The sequence below is a fragment of the Canis lupus genome, chromosome 16, assembly GCF_048164855.1.
Source record: "Canis lupus baileyi chromosome 16, mCanLup2.hap1, whole genome shotgun sequence".
Taxonomy (NCBI): Eukaryota; Metazoa; Chordata; class Mammalia; order Carnivora; family Canidae; genus Canis; species Canis lupus.
In genome coordinates, this window is record NC_132853.1 from 6,692,214 (window position 1) to 6,714,880 (window position 22,667).

Genomic DNA, 22,667 nt, shown 5'->3' on the forward strand with positions numbered 1-22,667 from the left:
TCTTCACTTCCTCAGGGACTGGCAGGGTCCAGTTCTTTGGCTCCTCCTGGGTGGCCTGCCATGTCAGGGTCTCTCTGGCAAGGTAGAGGGAGGTCACCCCCAGGCTGTTTCGGCCACGCCTCCCTCTTGGGAGGACCTTCACTCTAGGGAAGAAGGGTCCACAGCTCAGGATCAGGGCCTGGCCTTATTTCTCTGGGAGGAGCCATGACTTGGGCAGCACAGTGGTGGTGTTCCTAGAACCCAGTACAATGCAGATGTGACAGGGAGAGAGATTAAGGAAAAGAGGTGCATGGGGACCTAAGTAGCCAGCCATGCATTGGGGCCTCTTAGAGGCACGAGGGCTCTGGAATTTGGGGAACAATGTCTATCCGGGAGTGGCAGATGTGGCTGTCATCCCCAGTGGAGATGGCAGGCGCCCCTGGGCTGAGGGCTGGGTATGTGGGGGACACAGCAGTGCCTACTCAGGGGTACTCTGCCCGGGGCCATGGTTGCCTCATTAGCACCTGTGAGTCCTTCCTGGGGACCAAAGAAACCCTAGGGCACAGCTTGACAATGACCATGAGCAGGACAAGGGCAAGAGCCAATGGCACACAGGGGTGACTCTGCTACCTCTTTAGGGGAGGGTGGTCAGCGTCAGGAGCACGGGTCTTGGAGTCAGACAGAGGAACCCGTACTGGCTGCGCAACTTTGAGCTCCAGTTTCTCATCCACTTAGGTGGGCCCATAGTCGGGACTGAACACAAGGACTTTGACAACTTTCTGGGCCCTGCAAATCCTCAGACAGGCCTCCCGACATTGAAGCTGTAGTTCGGGTTTTGTCTGCTTTTTCCTGGGGTGGTGGATGGGGGAGCACTGAGTTACACAAGTGGGGGGACTTCAGGAAGCCCCAACTCCCTGTCCCAATTATTTTAATTTAATTAGGAGTTCCTGGCTCCTAATTATTTTAAAACAGTGGGTTTCAAACTGGTTTTTTATACCCACTTTCCAGTCTCAATCTTGTTCTTTATTCCTTCTCAAAATAAATCTCACCCAGGTGATCACTCCTAAATGAATCAGGGAGGCCCTCATCACCCCCATTCCCAGTAACACCCTAGAGCTTGAAAATCGCTGCTTTAGGCCAATGGCTTGAATGGCTTGAAAATCGCTGCTTTAGGCCAACAGAGGTGTGACTGGCCACAGAAGTAGAGTGGCAGACAGGTACCCAGCAGAGGGTCTTTTTCCCCCCGAAGCATTTCTCACTGTGCTTCTGCAAAAAGACCACAGAAGGCAGGGAAGTCTTCGGATGAGAGATGGGTGTTTCAGAGGATCCTAGAGGGCCTGAGGTCACTGGGCTGGGGCAGGCTGGGCACCCCTTCCCTCCAGGCAGCACCAACATGGTGACAGAATGTTCCTGTGGGAAGCACAGGCAGCTGGGTGAGGACACCCCTCTGCTCTGCCAAAGCCAGACCCAAATGAGGGCTGAAAGGAATCTGGAACCCTCACCCCAGAGGACTGGGCTGGGCTGAGGTCAGATAGCAGGGGCAGAACTCAGGCCCCAATGCCCAGGCCTATGTGCCCAGAAGGGAAGGCCAGTTGAGGGGAGGCTGCCTTCTACCTACAGCATCTCAGGGGAGAAAGGATGCAGATCCTTGGCAAAGGCTTGCCTGAGGCTTCTGGGCTGGTCACAGGGGCAGGGGAGCTCTTTGGTGCTGACCACTCCCTGACCCGGGAGAAGTTCCTGCCTCCTCTCTCTGCTGCACTTTATTCTGGGCAACCTGGAGGCTGCCTGGGGTGGAGGCAGGGGTAGTGGGGATGGGAGATGTGGAGCGGGGAACAGAGCTGCCCAGACACTGACCTATGCACAGCATGCAGCAGTTAGTACCCCTGTGGAGCCCAGGCTCCTCTCCTCCTTGGTTGAGGGGAGGGGGCATCACTGGCCCAGTTCACAGACCAGGAGCTGGGTGCAGCACACTAGGACTTGGGCCCTGACCCTCCCTCCCTCCCCTGCCCTTTTGCCTGATTTTTAGGAACTGGCCTTATACCTTTACTCATCCTGTGTGCCTCATAAGCTGTGGAGATTCTCAGAAGGGCCTTGAAAGCTTTCAGACTCCCCAACAGACTTGAGAGTGGTTTTGGCTCTTGAGAATAGGAAGTCAGTCCCCAGGCCCATATTACAGAGGAGTAAAGCGAGGCCGGCCAGCCGAGGTTCTCGAGGTTGTCGGGGCAGCGTGTGGCCTCTGGCTCCAGCCTGGGGCCCTCCTGGGACTGCGGACCCTCTCAGCCCAGCTCCCACATCCCCCCACCCCAACTCCAGTGTCCCCAGTCCTCTGGAGGAAGATTTCCGAGATCCCGGTTGGGGGTGCCAGACTGCCAGTGACGAGTGTTTTTTTAATCCCAGCCCCGCTGACTTAGACGATTATTCTTATTTAAGGCAGGGACGAAACGCCAGAGCGTGGCAGCCAGTCACCTCCGGGCGGCGGCCCCTCCTCGCCAGCCTCCGGGGCCCAGCTCCAGCCGGAGCAGGAAAGGGAGGGGGGAGACGGGAAGCAGGGGGGAGAAAGAGGGGGGAGGAGAGGGACCGAGGAGGAGGAGAGCGCAGAAGGGGCAGGACACGGAGAGGGGAGGAGGGGGGAGGAGACGGAGGTGGGGAGAGGGGATATAGGACGAGGAGTGGGACGAAGAGGGAGTAGGAGGGCAGAAAGGGGCAGGAAGGAGAGGACGGGGAGGGGGAGGAGAACGAGCAGGGAGGGAGGGGGCGGCGGAGGGAGAGCATAGGAAGGAACACCCCCCTTGGCAGCTCCCCAAGCAGATAGGAGGAGGGAGGGAGATACACAGATGAATAATTTACTACAGAAATGCAAAAAGAATTTAGAAACTCTCAATTTATAAATATTTATTTTCACAAGTTCTCCCCCTCCCGACGCTCTCCCCCTTGCTGGCCCTGGTCTCTGCTTTGCGGGGGGCGGCCTCCACCTCCCCCCTGCCTGCGCTGTCTCGGTCTCTCCCACGATCTCTCCAGCTGTCTCTGTCCCTGGCTGGGACTGTCTCTCCCGGGCTCGCCCTCTCGGCCTCGGAGACTGGGGTGGGGGCGGGGGCGCGCCTTCGCGGCCGCGTCTCTATTTTCTCCACCTGGGTCCGCGACCCAAGTCTCCCCCGGCTTGCGCGCGTCTCCAGCCCTGCCAGTCTCTGTGTCTCTCTCCGGGTCTCCGCCCGTGGGGGGTCTCTCCCGCCGAGGGAGCCCAGCCCCCGCCCGCCCCTCCCGGGGTCGGAGGCCGCGGGCTCGCGTGGAGCCCTCGCGGAGGGAGGGGGAACACTTTGAAGGCTCCGATGGGAGAGGTCGTTGCCCCGGCAACCGGCGGCTGATTGGCTGAGCCGCGGCGGATTAACGCGCCGACCCCGGGGGCGGGGCAGGAGGGAGCCACGCCCCCGGACACGCCCCGGACACGCCCCCTGCCCGCTGCTAAGCGCACCTGAGAGGGGGTTTCGGAGACTGGTGGCGGCGGGGCTACGAGGGCAGAAGGGGGCTTCCTGGGAGGCCCGCCTGGAGGCGGTTCCGCGGCGGGGACTCGGTCAATCCGCTAACCAATCGATTAATCAATTGGTGGAGCAGTCAGGTCCACAGAGCAGGAGTTAGGAGCTGGGGGTGTGGAATGAGATGGAGTTCTCCTCCCCCCTCCCCTCCTAACCCAGTGTCCCTAAGGGAGTAGGTCCCTGCACACCTCCCAGGCTGGGGTCTCCCGGGTGCAGGCAGCCCCTGCCTGCATCACTCGCCCTCCACCCCTTTAATTCACAGATGGAAAATGGAGGCCCTGAGACTGGAAGCCCCTGGAGGTCACCGACGGACCTGGGAGGGTCACTGGCCATTTAACAAGCTCAACAGAATTTCCTTGCTCGGGCATGCTTTCTGTGAGCCGGAACCTGGACTAGAGATGACCCCGCCCTTGACAGCACCTGACCCCCAGAAACAGTCCTGGGTTTGTGTTGTATCACCTGCTCCCTTTGTGTCTCCTCTCCTCCAGGTGTGGGGAAACTGAGTCCCAGAGAAGCCAGCTGGATGGCACAGTTGCCTAGACCCAAAGTTGGATGCCAGGCCCTCCCCTTAAGCTATTTCTGAGCCTGACATGTAAGCTCCAGAGAGCTGGGGAGAGGGAAGCATGTTCGTTAATAATGGAGGAATCCTCAGGCAGCGTCCTCAGGGTCACCAGCTGGAAGGGTCTCTTGACACACACTCCCACTCCCTGCAACTTAAAACCAAGTGTGTTATTTAATATGCGAACTCTGGTTGGTTTGTTGGAGCACAGCCCTCTTACAGGCATCAGCTCCTCCTTGCCCAGTGCCTCCCTCCTGAAGCTGGCTGGTGGTTGTACTGGAAGATGGTGAAAGGGCTGGTGGAACATTCCCCCAGGAAGGTCAGGTAAGTCACCACGAAGGTGGTTCTTTATCATTGCAGCCGCCCCTTTAAGCCCCATGGCTGGGGCTGCAGCTCTGTTTGAAGCTGGCAGCTCTAATCCTTCCAAATCAGGGTCCTGGGGTTGCTCCAGTGGCAAGGACAGGCCTGGCCTGCAGAGCTCTCACGGTGCTGAGTACAGCTGCAGGGCCACCCCTCCCCGTACCCAGCCCCCCATCCTGGGCAAGTGCACTCCCCCCCACACACACACCATTCTGTGCAACAAACACAGAAATTCATCCTGTCTCCCCCAACATTCCCACATGGACCAGATTGTGCATCTGAGGCCTGCAAACCCCTAGTCCAAGGCCTGGCCTACCCACACCAGCTATTCTGCAGGAAGAATTTTTCCAGAACCCCACAGCCTCAGAACCCCACAGGACCCCCCAAGTGTATTTAGAACCCGGGCCCACCTAGGAACTGACCAAAAGGACGGGTGGAAGTATGCTGGTGAGTGGTTGTCAGGTGTTGAAGGAGGGGAGTGGGTCTACGTGCACATTGTGGTCCAGGGTTCTCCATGCTTGAGCTTGTCCCTGGTGGAAGTGTTCTCACTCCTATTTTGCAGATGAAGACAGTGGGGTTGGGAGACGTAAACCACCCAAGATTCTCTAGCTACCAGGAGGAACGGCTGGGCTTTGAGCAGTCTCTGGGGCCCAGGCCCCATGCACCTCACCAACCTCAGGTCTCCCATCTGTACAATGGGTGAGCTCAGCAGCACCTGCCAGTGGTGCTGACCCTCCATGCTGGTCACTTGCAGCCTGAGCCATTCAAATACATCCCACCGCCTTTTCTCTAATGTTGGTTTGGGGTTTCCTCTGGGCCTTCTGGGGTTGCAGACAAGGCACAGGGTAGGGAGCTGAAGCCTGGGATCTAGTTCCACAGTGAGTTGTGTGACCTCGGGCAAGGCCCTCTAGCTCTCTGGCCTTTGGTCAAAATAAGGGGGCTGTGTTCCCTATTTTCTGAGGATCCTTCCAAGTAGAATTAGTCGAGGATTCTGAGTCTTTCATCCTCCACCAAACCTCTCTTGGGCAGCAGTAACTTCACAAGGCTGTGCTTGGGTGCAGCAGGCAGTGAGCTGCAGGGCAAAGGGGGACCCACTCTGCTGGAGGCATGGGGCAGATAATAATGACAGCCAGTTTATTCAGCATGCACTGTCTGCTCTACCCCGTTCCTGTTTGTCTGTGCAACAGCCTCATGCACTTGTTAGCAATACTGTCCCCATTTCGCATGTGAGAAGCTGGGGCCCATAGAGGCAGGTATCCATCCAAGTTCATCCAGCTGGCAAGTGTGAGCCCAGGCAGATCCCAGGCTTGGACAATGCAGCCACCTTGGGGGCTATTAGAAAAGTCCTCGTAGTGGAGGCCTCTTAGAAGCTGAGTCTAGAAGGATCTTCCTGAGTGGAAAAGGTGGTTGAGGACACTCCAGTTGGAGGGCATGCCCTGTATGGGGGGAGGGTGAAGCAGGGGAGTGCCACAATGCTGTTGGGCCTGAAGGGCTAGCGTGGGGTGGTGGGCAGTGAGGATGGGGTGGGCACCTCCTGTCCCCCCGGGGGGTCCTGCAGGACACTGTTCCAGTTTGCTGCTGCTGTGTGACAATCCGCCTCCAACGCAGAGGCTTGTGTCACAATAGTTAGTCTCTCGTGTAATGCTGGGGTTGACAGGGCTCAGCTGGGAGGTCCTGACTTGGGGTCTGTCCTGTGGCTGCAGTCAGATGGGGTCATCTGAAGGCTCCACTGGGCCGGGTGCCCAAGGCAGCCTCATCTTGGGGTTTCCTCTGCCCTTTCCAGCAGCCAAGGCTGATTCCTTATATCAAAGCTCAAGGTTCCGAGAAGCCAGAGGTGAAGCTGCCAGACCAGTTAAGGAACTGCTCCTGCATCACTTCCTCCAGGCCCTACTGGCCACGTGGCCCAGCCAGAGAGAAGGGAGTCCCCTCCCCTACCCCCCACCCCATGATGGCAGTGCAAAGACTCTGTGGCCCTGTTCAATCTGCCCTAGATGCTAATATATACTTCATAGAAAAAGTAGAGTCTGTAGCTAAATATGCTTTAGGAAAGGCTGGATTAAGCAAAATCGAAAAGGATTCTGTCCTGCAGGACTTCTCAGAGCCCTCACATGCTGATGTGGTTGCCTGGCTCTAATATAGGGAAGGAGCTTGTAGAAGTTCTCAGCTAATTTTGGTTTGATGGCCAAGGGAGTCACATCTTGGGTGGAAGATACTCGACCTAGGAGGCTCGGGGGCCTGAGGCTCCTGGTGAGCACCGGATCTCTGCACCTGAACTTCCAGATCTGGCCTCCAGAGTACCAGGCACAGATATGATGAGATGAAGCTGGGTCTGTCTGTGGCTGCTGCCACCCTCCAGGGACACCTGCCAGCCAGGGTTATCTTCCTTAGCAGGCTGGGCCTGGTCGCACCAGCTCAGGTGACCACAACCTCGGATCACCGCCCTCCCCCTTCTCTTCTGCCTTCCTGACCCTGAGGAAGGGGCTTCCTCCCTTGGGCCTCCTGGCACTCCCATCTCTGGGGGCCTAGTTGGGGGCAGCTGAAGGGTCCTCGCTGCCTGACTGTGTGACCTTGCCGCAGTCTCCACCCAGGCTGAGCCTCTGTTTCCAGTTCACTAGTGTGGGGTGATGAAGGCTCCTCTCACCAGTAGTGCATGAGGACACTTCTCAAGGAGCCAGTCTTTACAGTGGGGGTGGGGGGGGGGTGGGAGGCAGACCCTGTACCCAGCAAGTTTCAGGCTCTAGCTCATGTCATTCTCTCTGGGCCTCAGCGTCTATAAAATGGGGATGACAATGGTACCCACTGCATGAGGTTCAGTGAGGAGTGGCTGGGTAAGAGGCATGGAATTAAGAGATGGAGATCCAGTCCAAAGGTCTCGACCACAAAAGCCTACATGTACCCTGGTCCTGGCTGCTGGCAGAGTGGGCCCAGTGGGTGGGGCTACAGTTTGGGCCGCTCTGCTGGGTGCAGTGCCTGCATGACTGGCACCTGGTGGGCTGCGCACAGTGCATCCCCAGGGAGCAGGGGAGCCCTGCCAGTGAGCTCCAAGGTTTGGTTCATCCCCCTCCCCTACTCCACTGGCTGTTTCCCCTTCCTCCCCTGGTCCTGGGCCAGGCCCAGCTGCCACCGCTGCTCCAGGAGGCCTGGCAGAGGCAGAAGGGGGAGGGCTGGCTCCTGAGGAGCAGAAGTCACCAAGTGCAGCCCCTCTTCAGCCCTCCCTCCCTGGCCCGGGCCTACAAAACCACCCTAGGGACAGTCTCTGAGCCTCTCGGATGGACCCCTTCACCCTCCAGCTTGGGCCTGGGATACCAGCCCTCAGTTTCTCCCTCTGTATGACCCCAGAGATTTTGCTGCCTTGAGTGGCTGGGGGGAAGGATTGTATGAGATGCTGCCCTGGCCTCAGCTGAAGGCAGCTCCAGCACAGTGCAAGTGGGTGCCTGCTCCCCCATCAGGGATTCCAGCCGGAGCCCGAGGGGTGGGGCCTGGGGGCAGGAGCTGCAGGAATAGCTGGGGTATGGGACACCAGGGCATCATGGAGAGAGAGGAGTGCCCAGGTGGGTCTTCTATACCAGCCTCTTGGTGCTGCTCACAGATGGTGAGTCCCCATACTTCACAGTCCATCCTGGAAGCCATCCCCCACCGCATGCTCCCAGCCTCCTTGCCTCCTCTCCTTCTCTCACCTCCCCCAGCCCGCAGCCACTCTTACTCCCTGGGCACCGCACATCGGCCCGCACCCCTGTACCCTGGTCTGCTCCTCCTTCACTTCCCACCTACGGTGCTGGCTCCAGCCTCGGACCACCCATCCTACCTGGCCCTGCAGGTCCCCAAGTCCCAATCAGGGACTGAGGCTGCTAGCGAAGTATGGCTCAGTCCATCCCTTCCTGCCCACTCCCCACTCCTCCCCTGGGGCTCATCCTCCTTTCCTGCTCTCTGTTCTCTCTGCAGTGGAGCACTGTATTTAAAATATCCAATTTGAAGTCACGCCGAACCAGTGCCCACCCCAGCTGTGCTGTCTCATGGTGCTGAGCCTCAGTTCTCCCATCTGCGAAATAGGGAGAAGGGCAGCAGGGCCATCCTAGGACCTTATATAGATTAAGTGAGGAGTGATTTCAGGTCCTTGGATGGGATGGGAGTTCACGGAGTGTCCACTATTGACATTGCCGCAGCTGCTGTGTGTCACCCAGCCTGGCCTGTTGTGATCACCTCGAACCTGCAGCTGGGTCTCCTCACTGCAACCAGCTGCTCACAGCCTGAATCACTTCGTCTTCGCGCAGAACATTCACTGGCTCCCCATCGCCACTCCCGGGACATAAAAACTCCAGCTAATTTTCAAAGCTCTTCACCTGTCTGTCTGGATTTTCTGGAGAGGCTGCCTTGACTAGTGGCCCAAAAAGGCCTTCAAGGAGGACTAGGTTTCCTTCCAGCTGGCCCCTCACTCACTGCTCCCCATATGTCTCCCCACAGGGAGCTGGGTGACAAGGTGGGTCACTCACCTCCAAGAGCCACTAGTTCCCTTGGCTGCAAAGTGGCACTCATTATACCAGCCCCCATGGTGATGGTCCTGTTCCCGGGAGCTGTGGGGGGCAGGGGGACACTGGGTGTGTCAGGCATGTGCTAGGCACTTGAGGAGGGGCCACCCGAGCCCCGTGGCCCACTCGGTCTAGCCCACAGCCCTGCACGACGACTCTGGAGTGAGGCCAGAATCCTTGTCTTCTCAGGATTCCCGTCGTTCCAGGCTGAATATTACCCTGATTGTGTTGTAGGGAAGGGAAGAGAACATTTGTTCTTTTTTAAAAAAATAACATTTTTCTCCATTTACAAAAGTAATACATGTTAATTGTGGATAATTTTGAAATTAAGATAAACCAAAGAGAAAATTTTAAATTATCTATAATTCATCACCCATCTAGAAGCACTTTGAGCACTTGAGCTCCTAGCCTCCAGACTCGGTAATGAATGTGGAGCGTGGGCTCTGCTTTGAGCCCAGCATGGGGATCACAGAACACACTCTGTTTTGCAACCCAGTTTTTCCATCCACCAGCAGGACCCAGACATCTACACCACCCAGAGCCTCTGCCCCACCAGTACTGAGGGTCCTCAGAGACCAGCAGCTGTCAGCAGTGCAGAATCTCAGCCCCAATCCCTAGAACATGCATTTCCCCAGCATTCCCAGGGGGCTTCTCAGCACAGTACCATTTGGGGGAGCAGTCCCAAAGCCCCCCTTTCCACGAGCAGCCCCATGCCCCATTGTGGAGCTACGCTCACCCTCACTAAGCCAGTCCTCTATTACTGAACAAGGAGGTGGTTTCCAACTTATGATGTCGTAAATAACACCACAATGAATAGCATCGTGAATAGCTAAAACCCTGAGCACATCACAGATATTTTCCTGGAGTGAATATTAAGGAGCTTCCCTGAACTTAGCTTCCCCCACATTCACTCCCTTTCTCACCCAGAACATTCTAGGGGAGGGGGGTGTAAGGACCATCAACATCCTTGTTCTGCAGATGAGTAAGTGGAGATGTGGGGCAAGGTCGATAACACTATCCCCTGGTGTCACAGAGGCCAAGCCAGGACCCAACCTTTCCCCCATGCCCATCCTACTGGCCTTTGTAGAGGTGGGCTTTTTCATCCAGAATGTGGGCTCCTGCGTGCACGGTGTGGGTCTCACGCCCATGACAAGCTGGGCATGCAGCAGCTTCTGGCCTGCCCTGTCCCTGCCCAATGGGACCAGTTTGCCCTGGTGACAGATGAGGCGTGACAATGCCCCGCTTGGCTGGGCTGGATGGGGCAGTCTCGCTTCACTGTGGGAACCTCCAGGGGATGATGGGTGGGGCTTCAGGGAGGAAATAGGAAATGGTAGCAAGAGGGGCTTCCAGACTGGGGGGGGAGGGGGCGCGGGCAGGGGGCTCTGGTCCCAGAAGAGAGGAGGAGCTGGGAAGGACAACAGCAAGGGACCTTCCGCTTCCCAATGGTGCCCATGGCAGGAAACTCAGCCTTGTGAGCGTGAATCCTTTTGGGGGAAACCCTTGGCAGGGAACAGAATGCAGTGATGGCAGCAGATTCTATTAAAAGCAATTCTCATTACTGTACCATTAATTATTAATAGGATCAGGCAAATAAAGGATGGGAAAACCCAGCTGGGCCTGACTCAAATCTTCCCTCTGAACCAAATGGCTTTTGGTTCACGTCCAGGAGACCCAGCCATGAACGTGCCTGTTGGAAACGTAATGACAACCCTGAGGCTTCCATGGTGGGATGGGCAGCACTTATATCTGCTTTAAAAAGATAAAGAGGAAGCAAGCCAAAGAAAGGGAACCCAGAGGAGGCAAATACCGACCTCAACCTCAGTCCCACACCGCCCCCCCCCCAGCTCCCCCAGTACCACCGAGACCCCAGGGCTCTTCAGCCTCTCAGAAGATCCAGAGAGGCATCTTCTCCATGTAGCAGCAGAAACCACAGCAAGAACAAGGTCAAGAGGAAGTGCCAGCTTTGGACCAAGAGATTTCATCCCTCCTTCCTGCCCCCACCCCACTTTATCTTCACCGAATTCCTGTCTACCCTTCAAAGCCTAGCTCCAATGGCCACTCCTCCAGGCAGCCCTGGCCCTGTCCTAGCTGTGCTAACCACCCAAGGATACAGATGCTGTCCCAGCCCTCGTAGGGTGCCGGTCTGGCAGGAGTCTCGTGAGGCCATCAATCAAATAACCATCACAAACCATCAGAAGAGGTGGACACCATGCTCTAAAGCAAGAAGTGCCTGAGAGAGCCTCAGGATACAGAAAAACCAGGGACAAATGTAAGCAGGTGCTCAGAGGGCAGGGACCCGATGATTCTCTCTCGATGATTCTCTCCCTTAGAGCCACTTGGTGCCTAGAGCAAATTAGGTGCTCCAGAAGTGTGTTTGATTTCACAGCCTGCTGATTTGAGGGCATAGGAATGAGGTCTCCGAGTTGGAAGGGCTGCTGGGGAGGTCAGCTTTGCCAAGCAGAGGGAGGAAGGGATAGGGGCCTGGGGCCTTTCCCCCACTCCTGCATCTTTGCAAAACTCTCTTCTGGGTTATTGGTTGATTTATCCTGACATCCACTATGAAGCCAAGCAGGGAAGGCACTTTTTTTGGAATAAATAAATGTAAATGAATGAGTGAGTCTGGGCTTGAAAACACACACACACACACACACACACACACACACACACAATCTGTGGACTTCCATATAAAATGGCATCTAACTAGAAACCCCCTGATACAGCTGTTCTTGTTTTTCCATTAAATACTCATGAAGGCAGAGAGAAAGACAGAGCCTCACTCAACATGGGGAATAACTGCCAACTTTGTGCCAGAATCTGGGAGGAGCTATCGCACTGATGATAATGGCGGGGACAGTGCTGGGGAGAAGCTTCAGGACATAGAAACCGGGTACAAATGTAAGAAGGTGCTCAGACCTCCTCCATCACTTGCCCCCACCCAGTACCCTGGAATCTGTGCCAGTCTGAGTTGTCCTCCCAGAGATGATCTTGGAGTAATGTGCCCTGGTCTTTCAGAGTAGGTGGGCAGGGCAAAATTGCCCTCATGGTGTGCGGATCCTGGGAAGCAAACATGAATGTAGGGGGCCAGGGGATAGCAGGAAACCCCCCAGGAGCAGTGCATGCTGGGACTTCTGCATGTTTCATCCGTTCAGAACGTCCAAGAACCAGATAGCCAGACAGGAGCATATACCACCTTCACTTGGCAGAGCTGCGGTTGGCAGGAACCTGCAGGGAATGGGGAAATGGATTGAGCAAAGCCCACTGGATTTGTTCCCCAAGCCAAACACTGAGGAGGGGAATTGGCGGTGACAAGAGCAGTAAGGAGCAAAGGCCATGTACAGATCCTATCCTGTCTACCTGTGATCTTGGAGTGAGGATTAATGTTAACTGTATGTGAGGGACAATCCAGAAGAAGGATATCAACAATTAAGGATGGTGGGCAAAACATGTACAGAACCTGGAGAAGGAATCAGCACTCTGAAACGCTGAAGACTGGGAAGAGGTTTCCTGAAGCAACCAGAAGGAAACGTTGGGAAACGAACGTTGTGGCAACTTTAATAGAAAGACATGGCTCTCCAGACCAGGAGCAGGAACCATAGGGCAGCCCTGACAAATCTGAAAAGGCAGAGCAGGATATGAGCAGGGACGGGGATGGCCTACTGCACTGAACTTGTGGTCCAGGAAAGATACGTCCAAGTCCTAACCCTTGGTAACTCTGAATATGACCTTATCTGGGAAAGGGTCTTTGCATATTTAATTAACAATCTCAAGATGAGGTCACCGTGGGTGAACTGGATGGGCCCTGAATCCAATGATAAGTGTTCGTCTAAGAAGAGAAGTCACAGAGAGAGAAAGCAAGAAGCACATTCATTTGTGTTGTTGTAAGCCACCCTCAGTTGTATTGGTACAGCAACCCCAGGAATTGGCTGATGGGGTAAGGAAGGACTCCAGGAAGGGACAAAGCACAGAAACAGAATTCAAATCCACGCTGGAGGCAGTAAAAAGCAGAGACTGTAGTGCAGAAAATGCAATCAGGGATGGAAAGGCCAACCTGGAGACAATTCTAAAAAGTGTGACAGCAGACAAGAGCTGAAAACAAAGCATGAGAAGTTCATGGGGATGAGGAGGTAGCCCCCACACAGCTGGGGTTCTTGAAGAAAAGGCCAGAATAAGAGGTGACTTAGAGATATAATGAATGGAAACTCACCTGTGCTTTAAAATGAAACAAAAAAAATAAAAATAAAAAAATAAAATAAAAATAAAATGAAACAAAAAGATCTGACTGTGCAGATCAGAAAGGTTCACTGCATTCTGGGGAAAATAAATAGAGACTTCTATGGAGACATGTTCTGGAAAACAGTGTGTGACTTATGCAAATAAGGACAACATCCTACATGCCTCCAGGAAGGCAAGAATAAACCCAGGCCGGTTTAGATTGTGTTATACTGGATGCTAAGTGATAAGGGAGCCATGTTTATGAGGTTTGGGGGAAATGCTGAAGTATTTATTACGGAAAGATATGCTCCCATCAGCTGGGAGTCTAAGAATGATAACCCCGTGGCTTAAAAAGTCTGGGCATTAGCACCGAAACTAGTTAAAAAGCAGCGAGTCGGAAGAATTATTGTAAATATCGTTTCCAGACTGAATACAAATGTCAAAAATTATTGTTAAATGACAAATCATAGACTAGAAAAATAATAATCGAACCATCTGGATCTGAAGCTTTAAGTCACATCAACATGGATCTGAGGCGGGCGGGGCCCTTCAAGAATGCTCTGCAGAAGAGGGGTTCACCAGGCGCCTTCAGAGGGCCCAGCAGCTACAAATGAGGCTTTTCAAGGTACCTGGTAACTTTCTAGTGCAATGAGAAACAAAATATCTACTTAGTACAATAAAAAACAAAATATCTACTGACCAAAGTCTGGAGAAGACCAAAGCAACATTCAGAATGGTCAAACAACTTGCAGGAAACAAAAGGAAGAACTGCTGGGGGTGAAGGGATCAAAGTGAGAACAGCGTCCCCTCCCCGGAGCAAGCCCCACCCCCACCCCCACCCCCCGCAGGTCCATGTGAATTAGGAATATAAATGCGTGAGGTTTTCCTAGTAAAACACCAAAGACTCTCAGATTGGATAAAACAAAAACTAAGATGGAAAGCCAACTAGACAGTGCTTACCAGAAAGAAGCTTAAAACCCCAGGGACATGGAAAGGTGAAAAATAGAAGATCAGAGGGAAGTTATATGAGGCAAGTTCAAGTCAAATGAGACGAACGGTAGTATTTATATCAGATAAAGGATCTTAGGCAAAAATCAGGACATGAGCCAGAAGGTCATTTGTATTGATGAAGAGTACAAGTCAGAATCAAGATCTGCTTGTCATGATCTTTTATGTCCTCTACAGCATTAGACCCAACCCAGGGAGCAATAACTTAGACACACATAGAATGACAAACAAAAAACCTCCAGACGAGCCTTAACACACTTCTGTCTTTGGTATCTTTAAATCCTATCCCCCCCAACACACTTGTGTGGAATTGGAAGAATAGAATTAATAAGGTTGATTTAATAACTGAACTTTGTACCTTACAAATAAAAGATGCTCATTTATGTGCCAGGGCCCATCAAACATTTATGAAAATTGATCATATATTAGGCCATAAAGAAAAACTCAGTATAATCCCCCAAGCAGATATAGCAAAAGCCTCATTGTTTGACCACCATGCAATTAAGCTAGAAATTATTAACAAAAGTTTAAATTAAAAAGCCAACCATTTGAAAATTAAAAACCACTTTTGTAAATAACTCTAAATAGAACCTACATGGCAAACTATTTTTTAAAAAAAGAAGAAACACTGCAAATACCACATATGTAAATGTATGGGAAGGTGGTTAAAATGTTATAAGGAGGAAAATTCATAGCTCAGTGTTGTGAATTTCTTGAATAAGAAAGGGTGGAAGTCAATAAAAATAAGAAGCAGAGTTTCATAAATTACAGAAGAGAAAAACACCAGAAATAAAAGATAAATCCATGACTTGTTCTTTTTGAAAGTCTAATAAGTTAGGTAAACTTTTGGCAGATCCAAAGATAATAAGCAGAGAGAAATGAATGCACAATAGGAGCAAAAATATTTTAAAAATCAAATTATATTAAGTAAAGCCTTATGATAATAAATTTGAAAAAATGAATAAGCAGATATTTTTATCAGAAAATATGTATAACCCAAAACAACAAGTAGAGGAGAACCAAAAAATGTATTACTACAGAGTAAATTGAAAAGGTAGAGAAAGAGCTACTTCCTAGAGAAGTGTGGGGTCCCGACACTTCTAATGGCAACTCTTCACATATTTCAGACATTCTGTTTCAGGACACAGGAAAGATGGAAAGCTTCCCCAGTTATCTTAAGAATGTGGAATAACCCTAGAATGAAGAGTTGGCGGAAAACGACAGGTCTTGCTTAGGAAGAGGATAGAAATTCCAAACAAAACAGCAGCAAATAATCCCGGGTGACATTGTGCAAGTCATAAGAAAGAGAAATCTGCTCAAATGAACTCAGGAAAAAGAGGAGATTGAGTATGAGGATTGAGAGACTTCGCAGAATTGGAGGGTAACACGTGCAGCCAGGCTTGAATGGAGACACAAGTCATCATAGCCTGTGAATGCAGGACTTCACCTTCCTCTTTACACCAGCATCTTGAGCTACTCATCACACAGCCAGGGCCTAATGACTTTTCAGGTCAACTTTCGGGGTCCCAATGATAAAATCAGCAATGAAAGGTGCTTCCTGGGGTGCCTGGGTGGCTCAGTGATTGAGGGTCTGCCTTTGGCTCAGGGCATGATCCCTGGGTCCTGGGATGGAGTCCCACATCGGGCTCCCCTGCAGGAAGCCTGCTTCTCCCTCGACCTATGTCTCTGCTTCTCTCTGTGTCTCTCGTGAATAAATAAATAAAATCTGAAAGCAAGCAAGCAAGCAAGCAAGAAAGAAAGAAAGAAAGAAAGGATGTTTCCTTAATGTGTTTATGGTGACATCTACGATGCTTGTCAATCTTTCCAGTCCTCCTTCCAGGCTGTGATTGCACTTTCAGTGGGCTTAGGCAGGGCCCTGTGCTGAGGTAATGTGTGTCATTTCCAGGTAGAAGAACTTAATTGCTGGCACAAGACTCTCCAATTCTCTCTCTTGAGACAGCAAGCATGTGAACATTTGATGATATGGAGGTACAATCCTGAGCCAATCACAGCTGTAGCTGAGGGACAGTTGCCTGAATCCACAGCTGACTTAATATGAACAGGAAATAAACCCTTCTCAAGCCATGAGATTGTGACATGATTTGTTACTGCAGCCAAATCTAACTTATCCTGACTGATTCCATGACAAAGAATATCTGTCTCAAACCAACAGCCAACATCACATTGAGTGGTAAAGTACTGGGAGCATTCTCAGTAATGTCCAGAATAAGGCGAGGATGCTTAATAATGCCTCTATAACTTTACATAGCCCTGAAGCTTTTAGACAATGCAATAAGACAAGAAACATCAATTAAAGAACAGCAACTACAAAGGAGACAAAATTATCCTTATTTGTGGATCATATAATTGTCTGCATAACAACTCAAGGGGAGCAGAAAAAACTATGAAATAATAACATGTAATCCTACAAAAACACAAAAATCAATAGCATTCTTCCCTGCCTCTTCTTTTTTGCTTTCTATTAAACCCATCGTGTTTTCTTTATTTCCCTTTTACCTGTGTTGGTTTGAAAGTTTTATGTTCCATTTCTGCCTGTTAGAGGTTATCTTTAAATTTCTAGCATGCATAATTGACTTACCATGATCTAAATCAATACTCCCCACCCTCTTCCTAGACAGTGAAGGTCTCAGCATGATTTAACTCTAGTCATACCTTCCAATCACCATGTATGATTGCCTATATTTTGGGTTGATCTTGTTTCGAGTCCACATTTGTCATTATTATTGATTTTAATAGCCAATTCTTACTTAGATTTTACCTACATTTTAATATCTTTGCTTATGGCTCATTACATACCTGATATAGGGCTTGGTTTCCTTCTTCTTTAGGCAATCTTTCATTGGTTCTTTCAGCAAAGCTCTGTGAGTGGTAGTTTCTCAGTCTTTGAACTGTCTTGATTTTAGGCTTGAAAAATAGTTTAGCTGAAAGACTGCTTAAGTTGGCAAATGTTTTCTTTCATCACTAATACCCAAAAGGGAATTGGACAATGGACCTGAATCAGTAAGAAAATAAGAAATACAAGTGACCAACCAAAGCATCTGAAAACAGATTCCTCTTCCTTGCTAGCAAAAGAAGTCAGTTGAAAATAAGATGTTTTGTTTTTTGTTTTACCTATTAAATTGGCCAAACATCTTTTAAAATAGAAATGTCCTGTGTGGTGAGGGGAAAAATAATTCTACATGACCCTTGTTCCTCTGTAGGAGTGTGTAGTTGGTTGAATGGTAGCCCCCCAAAAGATATGACTATGTCCTAATCCCTAGAACTGGGAATGTTTTTTGTTTTTGTTTTTTTGTGTTTTTTTGGAAAAAGGGTCTTGCCAATGTAATTAAAGTAAAGATCTTGAGATGAGGAGATCATGCTGGATTACAGGAGAGTGTCCTTGTAAGAGACACACAGGGGAGAAACAGACAGAGGAGGAGACCAGAAGCAGAGGCTGGAGTGAAGAGGTCAAGGGGCACAGGCGGCTGTCACTAGCTGGAAGGGGCAGGAAGGACCCTCCCCTGGAGTCCTCAGCGGGAGCGTAGCCCTGCCTATGACACCTGACTTTGAACTTCTAGCCTCCAGAACTGTGACACAATACACTTCTGTTATTTTAAGGTACTAAGGTTATGGTAATTTGTTACCTTGAGAAACTCATACAAGAGTGTCACCAGAAGGTTTCCGGAGGGCAGTTGGGCACATGTAGGACACACCAGTCCTAAAACGTGTACAACTTTCCTCCTTAAAATTACTCAGAATTAATAATTGCGGATTTGTCAAAGATTTCTTGGCAAGGATATTCAACGAGGCCTCTTCTTTAAGGGACATCAACAACCCAAATGTTCTATAACAGAGGATTGGCTAAACAATGATGGGTTGGGTGTGTAACGGTAAATGTAAAAAACACCACTTTACCCACAGTTGATGAAACACTCTTGATGTGCTCCGAGGGAATGAGTCTATTCTGACTCTTGTCTCATGTGACTCTTGGCAGGCATCAGCAGCCCGGCCACACAGAGGAGGACCAAGTTGAGGTCAGAGGGTCAGGCCACCTACCTGAGGTCACAGAGCCAATGGACCAAGATTCTGACCCCAGGCCCCGTGCAGGGCCTCGACCATCGGACGAGATGACCCCTGGCGCAGCCATCAGATACGGTGAAACTGCACCCCATCACGGCACCGGAGCACACTGGTGAAGAAAAGCAGTTGAGCACATTCTAGTTTTGCAAAAATAAAAAGTGTGCTCGATGTGCAGAGAAAAAAGGCTGGAAGGATTTACTATGTGCGTTAACAGGGAGGTTACCTCTGGGGAGGGATTGGGTGATTTTTATTTCCTACGCTGAATATAGGCAGCTTTTGTAATCAGAACAAAATACTACCAAACAAAACCACAGGGCTTGTGCCTGCGCTGACCACACCCGACTCTGAGTCTGTTCTGGGAGATGGGGAGCAGCGCCCCAGCTGGTGGAACCCCCAGAGGCGCCTAATATCCCCCCTGCCCTTGGTCTTCTCCCCAGCGTGGTGTCTGTACCTGCCCTGCACCCGCTCTTCTGTGGGCATCGATTTTTCCATCCTTCAGAGAAGCGCCTGAGGGAAAGGAAAGAGCATCTTTGGATCAATGAGCAGAGCCCTGCAGCCGGGGTCGGGGGTGGGAGGGGGGGTCCGCGGGCGGCCCGCACACTTGTCACTGCCCAGGACCTAAGGGGGAGGTCAGTGGGTGGAGACGGTGTGACTGGCCGGGCTGCCCAAGGTGGCCAAGTGTGTGTGTGGGGGGGGGGGGGGTTGGGAGGTGGCCCATGGCGTGGTGGTGTAGGGGGTGTGGGGGGCTGTGTGTGTGTGGTATGACATGGGGCACAAGAGGGTGCAGGGTAGGGTGTGGGGGTGTTGCTGGCACACACGAGGCACAGGCTGATCCCTGCCTAGAGGAAGGGCAGTGGCCCAAGCCCCCTCTATGAAGCAATCTCCCATTGATTTTCCTCACAGCTCTGTGAGGAAGATGCTGGCACCCGCCCATTGCCCAGATAGGGAAACTGAGGGCTGTGTGTGTGACAAAGAGGGAGGGAAGGAGTGAGAGGCTTAGGGAAGAGGGGGAGAAGCAAGGGGTAGGGGAGAGAGACAGGGCATTGCTTGTGGCCACTCCCCTTAGCTCCCTCCTTCCCCTAGCTGCTGACCCCATATTGAAGGGACAGGGACATTCCGCAGCCCCACCCTTGGGAGCTCCCAGGTGGGAAGGGAGTCAGCGTGGGTGCCCCCTGGACCCAAGGCTGGCCTATCTGGTTCAGCAGGCCCACATCCCCAGCCTGTCCGGGCCTCTCCCACCCACACACTAGCCTCTTCCTTCCCAGCCAAACTCCTTTCTGACTTGTCCTGTCACCGAACCCCAGTCCCCTCCCGCAGGGAACCGGTGCCCCGGACCTGTGTGGACCCCAGCTCCCTGTACTTCTCCAGGGCACCAGTGACAAATGTCCTGAAAGATTTGAGTTCACTGCTTACCGACTATCTTCTCCTGGCTGAGACTGCAAGCTCTGGGACAGCTGGGGTGGGACCCTGGGTCCCCTTGGCTGGGTCTGCAGCACCCAACCCCCTGGCCAGGTACCCAAAGTGGCTCAACATGGTTTGTCGCATGAATGGATGAACCACGATAATTGCTAAGGAGAGAAATGTGCAGATGGTCTGTTGTGAGGTTCTGTGAGCGTGTGCTGTGTTCGTGCCCATGTGGATGTGTACCGAGGTATGCTTACATGTGCACACCTCACGTGGGTGTGGTGCATTCGTAAGCACATATGCACGGTTGTATGCATGTGTGCACGGTGTGTGCGTGTGCGCACAGTGTGTGCCATGCGTGCCTGTGCATGGACCAAGGTGCTGTGTGTGTGCATACTTCCTTACGTGCTGGCATGTGCCCGAGTGTGCTCACCACGTGTCCATGTGTGTGCTCACCCGTGCCAATTGTGCATGCCGCTTCTTGCTCAAGGTTGGAGGAGTCCACATACCTTTCTCTCATGTCTACTCTCTCCTGGACCTGCAGCCTGCCTTCCAGATTTTTGCTTTCTGGATCCTCCAATCCCCGTCCACACCCCTCCAGCCCCTACAAGGCCCCCCCCCAAAGACTCTGACTCCAGCGAGGCTTCAGTCCTGACATTCCAGCCAGCTGCACTTGGAGCCCACACACCGTGCAGCATGAAGCCGACCCCAGAGCACATCAAGCATGCCATCTTGGCCGGATGTCTTTGCCTCTCTCTGTCTTCTCATCTGTAAAGTGGGCACCGAGTTCACACACCCACATACAGGGCTGGCACGTGGTGAGTGTGCCACGGTGATGCTCCCTGATGCAATATGGTGATGACTGTCCCCTGGGGGCAGCAAACGGGGGCGGGACCCAGGGGACACAGCGTTCTGAGTCACCAGGAAGGCAAGCCAAAGCAGCGCTCTGCCCCTGGTGGGTGACTGCAACCCTCCCTTCTGGTCACGGGGCTCCCAAAAAACGCTGCAGCAGAAGGAGTCAGGGCTGTGAAGAGCAGATGTTCAGCCCAAGTGCTTATCCTGGAGCTGTTTCTCTGGCCCGCCGTGGTCAGGGCGTTCATTCTTTCACTGCAGCTGTCTCTGACCTCTCCATGCTGGTTGAGTGTGAGGTATGCATTTGAAATCAAACCCAAACTCCTCCCTGTGGCCTGCTTGTACCTCCCACCCTCTGCTGCAGCCACACCCACTCTGTTCTTACACTCGGGGCCTATTCTTGCCCCCAGGCCTTTGCATTTGCCATTCCCTGTGCCTGGCAGTATTCTGTCCCCAAACCATCTTATGGCTGGCTCCGTCTTGTCCTTCAGCTCAGAGGCACCCGCATCTGAGAGGCCCTTGCTGATTCCGCTCTCTCAAGAACTCCCCGTCACTCACTATCACACCACTTAGCAATAGCTAAAATTATCTTAATGCTTTTGTTTACAGGGCTCTGAGTCTTAATCACCAGGTGGAAGGTACACAGGAAAGTTCTGTAGGAAGGCAGGGAGGGAGGGGCAGTGCACATTGGTCTGGCTGCCTGGATTCCAAGCCTCACAGTTCCATTTATTTGGTGCTTACTGTGTGCAAGGGTCCAGCCCAAATTCTGGCTAGCTGGGCCACCTTGGGCAGCTGGCTCTGTCTCTCCGGACCCCAGTTTCTCCATCTTTAGCGTGAAAGGCAGCCCAAGTCTCTGAGGGATTCTCACCTTTATTTTGTTGGGATGATAGCCCAAGCTTTGGGCACCTTGGCAGTCTGGGGTCTGCAGCCTCCTGGGACCGCCCTGCATCCCTGCCAGAGCAGTACTGATGACGCCTCCTCTGAGATGCCTCCCTGGCTCAGGCCTCTTCTGGAGCTCAAGAGCTCTCACCATCCCGTGTTTTGATTGTTTACCTGTCTCCCATTAGGCTAAGAGATCTGAGAGAGCCGGGGCCAGACATTTTCTCTGGGCATCCTAGCTTGGTGGGGGACACCCTGCAGGTCAGAGTCTGGGGCCTCACCCAGCTGAGACAAGGTCAAGGTCGGGAATGGGTCTTCCAACTCTCCCACCCATCAGCTCACCAGGGGGAAGAAGCCCCGCCTTTCCCTGTGTCTTGAGAACCTCTGGTGCTGCTCACTGCCCAGCAAGGGCATCAAACTCCAGCAACCATTGCCATGAGCTTCACGGCCTCCACTTGAGCTTTGTCCAAAAGGCACTGCTTGATGAGTCCTGGTATCTGCGCTTTTTTTTTTTTTTTTTTTTTTGGTTAAGAAGGGGCTGGTTTCTGTCTTTCAGCCGGGAGGGGCCCTGGGGCGCCCCTGGAGGAGGGGGTGAGGGAGAGAATGGCAAAACACTCCGTGGGCAACCCACTTCTCCGTCTTCACTCTTCCCACCCAGGCCCCAGGGGCAGAAAACAATCCCCACCGCCCGGAACCCTGACGGAGCTGCCGGAGCTGCCGAGCTGGAAAAGCCGGTTCTACGCACGAAAGGATGGGGGAGGGCGCCCTTCCGAGGCCCCAGGGCCGCCGCCCGGAGCTCTTCCCCTGGGCAGGCGGCCCGGCCCTGCCCTCGGAGCTTCCTTCCCTGGGAGCCCGCCCCCGGCCAAGGCCACCTGAGCAACGACCACTGCAGGGGCTCGGCGCTCCCGGATCCGCCGGGAGGGACAGTGGTGCAGGCGGGTGGGGAGAGGACAGGCCGGGGACCCTAACCCGAAGGGCCCTTAGGGCGCACTGTGACCGCCCAGGCCCGGGGCCGGGGCGGGCGGAACCCAGGGCAGCGGGAGCCTGGTCGCCCGCAGGGCCTCGGGGACGCCCCGGAGCCCAGGGAAGCCCGCGGGGCCCGCCCAGCACGCGCCCGGCTGCCGGGAGCGCGCCGCGTGTGCCCGCCCGCGTGTGCCCGCCCGCGTGTGCCCGCCCGGGCGTGCCCAGCTCGCCGCCCCGCCGCACTTCCCGGCTGTCTGTGCATGTCTGTTTCTTTCACTAGAGGTTGCTCACTTTCACTTCTTGGTTCCTTTCGGC

The 22,667-nt window shown here is 52.9% G+C and overlaps 2 long non-coding RNA genes across 12 annotated transcripts; one reads left to right on the forward strand and one right to left on the reverse strand.

Moving 5' to 3' along the window:
* Nucleotides 1-2,865: 2,865 nt before the first annotated feature.
* Nucleotides 2,866-18,763, reverse strand: LOC140605852 (uncharacterized). Of its 2 annotated transcripts, XR_012008382.1 has the most exons (6): nucleotides 18,706-18,763; nucleotides 18,231-18,363; nucleotides 16,992-17,187; nucleotides 8,919-9,173; nucleotides 4,851-5,864; nucleotides 2,866-4,222 (listed from the first exon to the last, which is right to left on the reverse strand). It is a non-coding gene; the product is annotated as an uncharacterized lncRNA (long non-coding RNA). The 2 variants fall into 2 exon arrangements; XR_012008383.1 differs by lacking the exon at nucleotides 4,851-5,864.
* On the forward strand, nucleotides 3,282-18,437 carry LOC140605851 (uncharacterized). 10 transcript variants are annotated; one of them, XR_012008377.1, is made up of 8 exons: nucleotides 3,282-3,592; nucleotides 3,772-3,952; nucleotides 4,291-4,392; nucleotides 4,991-5,127; nucleotides 6,709-6,844; nucleotides 8,592-9,936; nucleotides 10,535-11,223; nucleotides 18,169-18,437. It is a non-coding gene; the product is annotated as an uncharacterized lncRNA (long non-coding RNA). The 10 variants fall into 10 exon arrangements; XR_012008381.1 differs by lacking the exon at nucleotides 6,709-6,844 and having other exon boundaries at nucleotides 3,288-3,592; nucleotides 4,280-4,392; XR_012008374.1 differs by lacking the exon at nucleotides 6,709-6,844 and having other exon boundaries at nucleotides 3,357-3,621.
* Nucleotides 18,764-22,667: the final 3,904 nt, after the last annotated feature.